We start from the raw sequence: 10,543 nt of genomic DNA on the forward strand, positions 1-10,543 counted from the left end.
TTGAAGTATCCTTGACTTTCCTATCTACCAACATCGTCATGTTGATTTTCCTATTAAATACTTCTTTCACAAAATATTTATTAAGCACTGCCATGAGCTTCATAAACATTTCAGGATGGATTTAGACCAAAAGATGTTGAATACGTCAAAATATCACCACCAGATAGCCTCCCTCACTGTAGTAAAAGAGAACATCCCCTAGACAGTCTTAGCAATGTTGTACAGAACAAGGTATGTATAGAATTTGGAGGTCTAACTCAGCTAGTTTAAAAGTAGAAAATGGATTGAGTTGGAGCAGTGGTCAGGACATAATAGCTTAGTATTGGTCATCGGAGCAAGATGAGGGTTTTAATGAATAAATTGTTGTTTGATAAGCGAGCTATTTGCCTAGTCAAGCAGAGTGTTATCTCAGATAAATTGGTTTGCAGGAATTACCTGATGCAAAAAGTGCAAACTATTTATTGGTTACAGTCTTATCTTTCTTGGACAAATGTTTCACGGAAAAAAATACTAACTTATGTTGACACAGGTGGTCTCTGTTCTTAGTCCTAATAGCTATGTCATGTTGGTGTAGGTGATTGCAGTTCTCAAAGACACTGTGCCCTAGATTTAAGGAACTTACATTCCAGTGAGCAGGCCAACAGGTTCCGAAAAAACTCTTCCTTCAATTAAAATTAACTTATTTGTAAGTTAGAAAGTGTCCACAAAAGAAGAAATATCTGAATTTTCTCGTGGAAGTCTTCACAGTGGAGGTTGCACAGACTTTGAATAAATAGGGAATGAGGGCAATACAGTATACAGGGGAAGAGGAATACAGAAAAGCCCCAGAGACATGGTATATCATGGCATCATCTCTTCTCTACCCACACTCCTAAGCTTTGGAAAAAGGCCTTCCGTTTTTTCCTAATTATTTTTGAAGTCTTTGAACTGATTCTGCTGTCCCTAGTCTTGTACATGGACATCCCAATTCACCCTGTGCTCTACAGCTAGCGATATATCTATCTGTAACCCCGGCACCTTCTCTTAAGCCCGTGGAGGGAACAATATGTAATGTTCCTCTGGGGAGGGGAAAAGATAGTGAAGGAAACATTCTGCCTCCTTCTCTGGCTGAGTGAGGTCCACAAGGGGCCCCCTTTGCTGCCCAATCCCTCATTATAAAAGTGTACATGACTGCCATTCCAAGAAGGGGTGGTAGTATTTTCCCTTTTTCTGACTAATGAACTCAAATGTATGGGATTCCGAAGAAGACCCAAACAGGTCTTTACTTAATGTTTCAGATGATAAAACAGATTGTATAGAGTGGTGGAGTGAGGTTAGAATAGACTACAGGTGGCTTTGCATCCCTTATTTTACCTAACCCTCATTCTTGTAAATGATCACTACGGCTTCACTTCCTAGACTCCCTGCACGTATCCACATGGATTTCCCTCCAATGGCAGGGTCACCCCATGGACTTCTTCTTTCTCTCCTATGCTACTCTCTTCTTGCATCCCCAGTGCTTGGAGATTTTAATTCCTTTTCCTCTTCTCTTCTTGGATAGTGGACCTTCTCCTAGCAATTATCAGACCTTTGGCCTCTTCTGGGGTCTTAAAAAACTATGGTCTCCCACTTGTATGCTAAGGGTTGCTGGGTTAGAGTGTGAGTCAGTCACAGCTATTCTCTTCCCATCTGCTTCCAGTGCTGGTTAAGGGGAGACAGGGAATTTCCAGTTCTGAGAAGAGGAGAGAAAGAATATTGGGGTTGATTTTCCATTTAGTACTGCAGCTTAATTTTATTTTTCTGTTTTTCTTTAGTGATATCTTTTTTAAAAATTCAGATATCTTGTCCCGCAAGAGTTAATTTCCAACCAATAACAGTTACCAACTCTATATATGAAATTCCCATCCCCTTTTCTAGAGGAATGTTTAACTTTATTTTGCTTTTCTTTAAAGTATCTTTCTCTAACCAACATGAATCACATTATGTATCCTTCTTCCATTAACTTAGCTTTGGGCAGTGTCATATCCACTTACCCCTTCTCAACTCCTGGCCTCCTCCTCCTCAACTACAGTGAAAAAACACAAGGAGAGTCCTATGACATAGCTCATCACATAACAAATCAACTTAAAACCCTCCAAGTATTCTCATTCCCCATGAAGAGAGCACATGCTCCTGTGAAGAGGCAGACATTACTTATCTCCAATCAATAGCTGCCATGAGAAAATGCAGATTAATGGTGGCAAATTTTCAAGAGAAGCCAAAAATTACAGAGTTTAAGGGCAATATCCCATTTTTAAACCTTGGATAAAATAAATGAAAATAAAGCAAAGCTGAAACAAAAAAAACTCATTACAAGAAAAGTATATCTTCACTCTCTGTCCTAAAAGATCAAGTTCAAACTTCTTGTCAGGGCAAAGGCTCCTAATAAACTGGCTTCTGCCTCTTCTCCAGCCTCATCTCTCATTACTTTTCTGTAACTAATGAATGCAACAGCAATATTAAACTGTTACCAGGTTTTAGAGCTCCTGCCTCCTCTGCCTTTGAAAATGTCTTCTTTGCCTGGAGTCTTTTTATAAATATTAACTACCTAGCAAATTTCTATTCCTGTATCAAAACCCTTTGGACACATAATCTCCTCTTACAAGCCTTCCTGGATCAACTTTCCAAAATCATTCTCTATGGAATATTACTTCTGTAGCCAATACATATTTTATTGTTGTTGTTAGCTTCTATTTATTGAATGCCTATTTTGTGCCAAAAATGATAAAGCAAAGGTAGGGAAGAATAAAGTAGCTTACGTAAAAACACAGAGTTAGAGCAAGAGCAAGAGCTCTAACTCTTAATTAATTAAGTCCTGTCTGTCTCCAAAGTCTACTATGCATCATCCATTACCACATTCTATGGCCTATTTTTCACATGTATTATTGTTTAGATCAATTCTCTCATCCCTTAACTGAGATTAAGTGACAAGAATGTTTTATTCATCATTTTATCATTAGTATAGGATATAATATGCATTCAATAAATGTTTGTTGAACTGAGCAGAACTGTTTTAAATGCAGATCATATCAGTTTTTAGTATTACTCTAACTTTTTTATTGATTAATCCTGATATTTATCTAAATTTAACTTCTTCATTTTGAATCATTGAAAAGAGGCTCAATGTGATGTCTTGAAAATGTATTACCTTACAAAAGGTATAATTTTAATTATTTTAATAACGATACACTTAATTCAAGTAACCATTTTCTGGGCATTGTTTAAGAAGCAGAATATTAGCTTGTTAGTACCCAAATTTCAAGTCTTGATTTAGCATAAAAAGCCCAAATTTGGAGAATGAATTTTAATTATTGATTTCAGGCAAACATACTTATGCTCTAGTTGGCATGTCCTCTCTGTATCCTGAAGAACTTTTACAGAAGGGATCAAGCTCTAATTGTGTCTTCCTGGATAAGATGTTGATGACTCATGTGTGTCTTATATATGGCAAGATGATCTGGCTTACCTACAGTTGATAAGGCATATAGACACCTTTCCAGCAAGGAGAAGCCATTCATGCTCAGCCTTTTAACTGTTTCCCCACGTTGCTCACAAGAGCAAAATACGTGGGCTAAGGAAAAGAGAGTCTGACTTGACCAAAACCTTCAGCAAATGGGATCTATGAACATAATCTTACCACATCAGGCTCAAATTCATTATTTAATTACCTTTTCCCTTCCCTAGCATCCACAAGGAATCTAACATATTGTCATCTGTAAGGCTAGAACTCTCATTGTGGGAGGAAAGGGGAATTGGGAGAAAGGGAGAATCTCACCCAACAGGCCATTCAGAATATCAGGAGGATATATGGAGTTTCTCACCATGTGATTCTGATCAAGCAACCTCATGATGGGCTGACTCCTAGCTTCCTTTTTGGACTGTTCCTGTCACAGACAGAGGTTTTATTCTAGCAGATGATTTGGGTACACAGTACCCATTGAGACATTCATTTCTGAGATTGAACTGATATGGATGTGGATAGCTTACTTCTAGGAGATTTAGTTTGATATATGATGAGAGTAACTGTCCTGAGATGCTAAAAATACTTCAACCTTAACATTTTGGTAAAAAGAGGTGAAGGCAATTATTCCAATTTAAAAATAATGCCATTTATTTCTTTCTCTTGCCTGATTTCCCTGGCCAGAACTTCCAATGCTATGATGAACAGGAGTGGTGAGAGAGGGCATCCTTGTCTTGTGCTGGTTTTCCAGGGGAATGCTTCCAGCTTTTGCCCATTCATTATGACGTTGGCTGTGGGTTTATTACATATGGTTCTTATTATTTTGAGGTATGTTCCTCCAATACTTAGTTTATTGAGAGTTTTTAACATGAAGGGATACCAAATTTTATGAAAAGCCATTTCTGCATCTATTGAAATAACCATGTGGTTTTTGTCTTTAGTTCTGTTTATGTGATGAATCACATTTATTGATTTGCATTTGTTAAACCAATCTTGCATCCCTGGGATGAAGCCTACTTGACCGTGATGGATAAGATTTTTGACATGCTGTTGGATTTGATTTGCCAGTATATTGTTAAGGATTTTTGCATCAATGTTCATCCAGGGTATTGGCTTGACGTTTTCTTTTTTTGTTGTATCTCTGCCAGTTTTTAATATCAGGATGATACTGGCCTCATAGAATGAGTTGGGGAGAAGTCCCTCCTCCTCAATTTTTTTGGAATAGTGTCTGTAGGAATGGTACCAGCTCTTCTTTGTACATCTGCTCAAATTCAGCTGTGAATCTGTCTGATCCTGGGCTTTTCTTGATTGGTAGGCTATTTATTACTGCCTCAATTTCAGAACTTGTTATTGGTCTGTTCAGGGATTCAATTTCTTTTTTTTTCTTTTTCTATTATACTTTAAGTTCTGGGGTACATGTGCAGAACACGCAGATTAGTTACACAGGTATACATGTGCCATGGTGGTTTGCTGCAGGGATTCAATTTCTTCCTGGTTTAGTTTTGGAAGGGTGTATGTGTCAGGAATCTATCCATTTCTACCAGATTTTCTAGTTTATGTACATAGAGGTGTTTGTAATATTCTCTGACTGTTACTAGTATTTCTGTGGGGTCAGTGGTGATATCTTCTTGTTGTTTCTGATTGTATTTATTTGAATCTCTTCTCTCTTTTCTTCTTTATTAATCTATCTATTTTATTAATTTTTTCAAATAACCAGCTCCTGGATTCATTGATCTTTTGAATGATTTTTGTGTCTCAATCTCCCTCAGTTCAGCTCTGATTTTAGGTATTTCTTGTCTTCTGCTAGCTTTGTATTTTGTTCTTGGTTCTCTAGTTCTTTTAGTTGTGATATTAGGGTGTTAACTTGAGATCTTTCTAACTTTTTGATGTGGGCTTTTAGTGCTGTAAATTTCCCTCTTAACACCGTCTTAGCTATGTCCCAGAGATTCTGGTATGTTGTATCTTTGTTCTCAGTAGTTTCAAAGAACTTCTTGATTTCTACCTTAATTTTCTTATTTTTCCAAAAGTCATTCAGGAACAGGTTATTCAATTTCCATGTAATTGTATGGTGTTGAGTGAATGTCTTAGTCTTGAGTTCTAATTTGATTACACTGTGGTCTGAGACACTGTTTATTATTATTTCAGTTATTTTGCATTTGCTGAGGAGTCTTTTACTTCTGATTGTGTGATCAATTTTAGAATAAGAGCTTGTGGCAATGAGCTGTTGGTACGTTTTGGCTGTATCCCCAAGCAAATCTCATCTTGAATTGTAGTTCCCATAATCCCCATGTGTCATGGGAGGGACCTGGTGCGAGGTAATTGAATCATGGTGTTCTCAAGAGTGTGACTGAGTTCTCACGACATCAAATGGTTTTATAAGGAGCTTCCCCACTTCACTCACTCTTGTTCCTGCTGCCATGTGAAGAAGGATGTGTTTGCTTCCCCTTCTGCCATGATTGTAAGTTTTCTGAGGCCCCCCAAAGCCCTATAGAACTGTGAGTAAATTAAACCTCTTTCCTTTATAAATTACCGAATCTCAGGCAGTTCTTTATAGCAGCATGAGAATGGACTAATACAGAAGTATATTCTGTTGTTTTGGGGTAGAGACTTTTGTGAATATCTATCAGGTCCATTTGATCCAGAGCTGAGTTCAGGTCCTGAATATCTTTGTTAACTTTCTGTCTTGATGATCTGTCAGTGGGGTGTTAAAGTCTTCCACTATTATTGTGTAGGAGTCTAAGTCTCTTTGGAAGTCTCTAAGAACTTGCTTTACGAATCTAGGTGCTTCTGTGTTGGGTGTGTATATATTTAGGACAGGTTAGGTCTTCTTGTTGAATTGAACCCTTTATCATTGTGTAATGCCCTTCTTTGTCTTTTTGATCTTTGCTGGTTTAAAGTCTGTTTTGTCAGAAACTAGGATTGCAACCCCTGCTTTTTTCCATTTTCCATTTGCTTGATAGATTTTCCTCCATCTCTTTATTTTGAGTCTATATATGTCTTTGCATGTGAGATGAGTCTCTTGAAGACAGTGTAGCAGCGAGTCTTGGTTCTTTATCCAGCTTGCTACTCTGTGTATTTTAATTGAGGCATTTAGCCCATTTACATTTAAGGTTAGTATTGATATTTGTAGATTTGATCTTGCCAACATGATGTTAGTTGGTTATTTTGCAAACTTGTTTATGTGGTTGCTTTACAGTGTCACTGGTTTGTGTACTTAAGTGTGTTTTTGTAGTGGCTGGTAATGGTCCTTTCTTTTCATGTTTAGTGTTTCCTTCAGGAGCTCTTGTAAGGCTGGTCTGGTGGTAATGAATTCCCTCAGCATTCGCTTGTCTGAAAAGGATCCAGAAAAATGGGATACATTGGAGGTGTTTTAAGTATAACTATTCTCTTAAAACACCACAGCCAAATGCCTTCCTTTTTTTCCTTTACTTATAGGGCCCACGTAAGGTAAGAGTTTGTCCCCCAGTTCAGATATTTAATCACCCAATTCGTGAGAAGAACATATCGCTCAGCCTTTTATCTTCTTATGCCTTTTTGGGAGTCCACAAAGTTTGCTAAGTTTGAGAAACTACTTTAAAGCATTTCTCTTCACTATTACTTACTCCTGGGGCTACTCATTTAGTACCTTTTTAGCACAGGAGCAGAGAGGCTAGAGACCCTGATAATACAATTATTTCACATCCCCTTCTTCTCCTTCCCAATCATACAAGTGCTTCTAAGGTTCTTGATGCGATGGGTCAAACACTACCAGGGTTTGCTGCTGAGTCTAGCCTACCCTGATAGATCATTTCTTTGAATAAAGGAATATTTATCCCAAGAGCCCAATAGCATCCCTAAAGATTATATGACAGCTAAGAAGGCATTGACTGTTCACAGCACAAAGAAAAACAAAACAAAAATTATCTCTGGGATAGGAGCTAAGGAAATGGGTTCTGTCAAATCACACACAAATAATATTGATGAGTCTCAGCACTGACACAGCCAGAATGCCAAGTTAAAGAAGACAAGAAATATTTAGAAAGGAAATACCATATGTGAACATGCTGGGTTTTGTTTCACTTTGAAAACTGTATTGCATTTTATTTGCTGGGATGAAAAATTTTTTACGGAAAAAGAAAATATGAAAATAATAAGATGCCAAGAAAACTCACCATGTTTCTAAATTTTTCTTTCAGTAAAGGCACAAAGTGGAAGCAATGGATTCAAAATAACATAGGAGGCCTGCAACCTCAGGAATGTAGACTATTGATTTCAAAGAGGTGGAGGGCTTCTTTGAGGGTAGGCATCAGATAATCATGGGAAAGACAAAGCAAGAAAACAATCCACTCTGAGTGAAGGGAAGACCAAACAAAGATTGAGATTGGGTCAGCATGGAGAATTTCAGTTCTTACATGCAATTTAATGACAAAGTTATTGCCAGTCATTTTCTAAAAGTTAATCTCCATTACAATAACCTCGTAATGAGCTTCATAGATGGCTAACAGAGACATCCTATTATTTTGTCTCTATCAAGTTTCTAAAAGAATGTGGAGGGAATCTGCCAAATCAAACAATATTTTGCACAACCAGTCACCTGGAGAATATGTAAATTTGGGTATTGGCTTAAAAGTTAAAACATCAAGGATATGAGCTTTAACTATGTGTTCCTCCAGCAGAGTTCTGGGTACGCATTTAGGGTATAATAAGTAACAAAATGTAAATTAATATTATTCAATGTTTATTGAAATATTGATATGTATATATATAAATTTAACTCTTTTAGAGGTAAAAGTTTTCCAAATTTACCCCACTCAGTCTTTCATCAAATCTCTTTTCTCGAGTGTTTGCTCCATTCTTTTCTACACTGCATAATGCTTCTCTAAAATCTTTCAGGGTTTATTTCCTTTTCCATGAAAAAAGTTTTTGTTACCTTCAATCTGATTGAGAATAGCAACAATGTTTCTTGTAGCACATGAAGGTAGAGTCTGTGGCCTAAGCATATGCAGTCTGTTTTTATTAGCACAGTAATTTGATTATTTGGGGTATAGGAATGACTAAAATTTGCATAATTCACACAAATAAGGCAAAGATAGCCAATTAGGATGCACAAATTATTTTCCTAGGGTTCAATAGAGACAAAAATTATTTTAAAAAACAACCACAACAGCTAAATCAACAGCTAATTATCAGATGACAGGATGACAAACCATAAATATATGCTGGATATCACTACCGCCTTCAAGACATGTGGTCTTCCTATTTTTATTTTTTTCTATCTTTTTGATGATATGTGGAGGTAGACCTGCAAAAACTTTCTTTCTAAAATATACATCACGTCCAGTATTTCAGTGTCCCCTGAATCTCAGACTCATTTTACAGGAGCAGCAATTTCATATGCTGTAGAAAATAAAGAATAAGAAAGGGGAACACAGGAAAAATGTATAAGTTATAGAAATGTCTTACAATGTGTCAATAAATTAGTATGGAAACCCACTTGTTAATCCTATTCATCCCCCCAAAAGTATTGCATACGACCTATGATTAGTACCTATTATTATACACTGGTTTAATATTTATTAGTCTCCTACTTACCAGAGATGGTGGGACATTTATTATAAAATGTCAAAGTTCAGAATTCTTCAGAAAGTACTTTCCATTTACAGATGCATTTGTCATTGAAGAAAAACATCTTACAAAGGAAGTTTAAAAGAGAACCCAGATGAATATTTTTTTCAGATGGACCACAAATAAGTTCTGATTTCAACATGTTCTACAACTCCCCAGAGCTGAGAAGCTAAAGACGGTTCTACAATATCATATTCCAAAGGCATCACAGGGTTTAGCTGCTAATGCAACAAAGTGGTTTTTGTCTTGGAAGCACGCAACATCATGAATAACATTGTCATCTAGAAACAATGAGCCAAGAGGCACCATGTTGTGTTGTAACCAAGCACGCTTGCTTGATTGTGAATGCAGATTTGCTCACCCCACTTAAGTTGACATTTTGTACAGACTAGAAGAAATGTGTGGTATGAGATCAATAAAGAAATAACTAAAAGTAATGATTGTAAATGAAGCTGAGAACAAAAACTTAGATCTCAATAACCTAGAGTTATGACTCTAGGGCTATGGTCTGTTAACATCTGCTTCTTGGGTAGGAATGTTTTTCTTTCAAAATAACAGTGCTACATGAATCAACAGCTTCCAAAGGAACTATTTCATGCCATCCAACCTTAGGTCTCAGACCTGAAAAAGTTCATTGATCTTTGGTAAAATCTCAGTTACATAAGTAGGAAGTTATTTTTAAAGCCATACCAGATGCTACAGTTCCTCCTCATTGCTCCCACATGGATGTGCACTGTTTATTCAGAATTGAGCCAAAAGCCCTCAAATAAGAAAATTAAGTATGATTCCCTGACAAACCAAGAGAACAGAGTTGCATGCAATGGATCTGTAAATATTTATTTTAGTTTTATTATTTGGCTGATGGCTTTTGAGCTGGCCACACTTGCATACACACACACACACACGCACACGCACACACGCACAAACTCAGAGATTTTCCTTAGGAGGCTCATGGTTTTCCTTCTGCAACTGACAGAATTTCTTCCTAATTTAAATCATTTTTATAGCCTCCTAAGTGAGACTAAAACATTTACAGATAAACTGCAACCCTAGCTCATCATTTTGCCAGGAGAAGTGTAAAGTAGTCCATGTTCTTCTGTCAGAAATAATCTTTGGTAATATAAAAATGATAATTTATTTCATCAAATTGGAACTCATGTTAAAAGGAATTGTTATTGTCATGCCTTATCCATGATTTGAAGAGTTTTTTTATTATGTATTTTTTTTCCTGTAACTTGGGATTCAAATTTGATCTCTAGTAAAAGAAGCTAAAGAAATGTTTAATTACCAGATCTCATTGAGAAGGTAAGTCTCTGACCATATTCGGGGTTGTCAAAGATAGAATGTCAAAACTACATAGACTTGTCTTACATTTCTCCAGAGAATGTATTTATTTCCTATTGTATCCTTAGTATCTAGAACAGTAGCTACACAGTATTCAATAAATGAGTGAATAAAGGA

At 36.6% G+C, this 10,543-nt stretch overlaps 1 long non-coding RNA gene across 1 annotated transcript; it reads right to left on the reverse strand.

Annotated features, from left to right (window-relative positions):
- Window positions 1–448: 448 nt before the first annotated feature.
- LOC105739412 lies at window positions 449–9,843 on the reverse strand. The gene is made up of 3 exons (XR_001115324.2): window positions 9,773–9,843; window positions 3,840–3,902; window positions 449–1,711 (listed from the first exon to the last, which is right to left on the reverse strand). It is a non-coding gene; the product is annotated as an uncharacterized LOC105739412 (long non-coding RNA).
- Between the last annotated feature and the right edge of the window lie 700 nt (window positions 9,844–10,543).

Source organism: Nomascus leucogenys, chromosome 2, assembly GCF_006542625.1.
Source record: "Nomascus leucogenys isolate Asia chromosome 2, Asia_NLE_v1, whole genome shotgun sequence".
NCBI lineage: Eukaryota > Metazoa > Chordata > Mammalia > Primates > Hylobatidae > Nomascus > Nomascus leucogenys.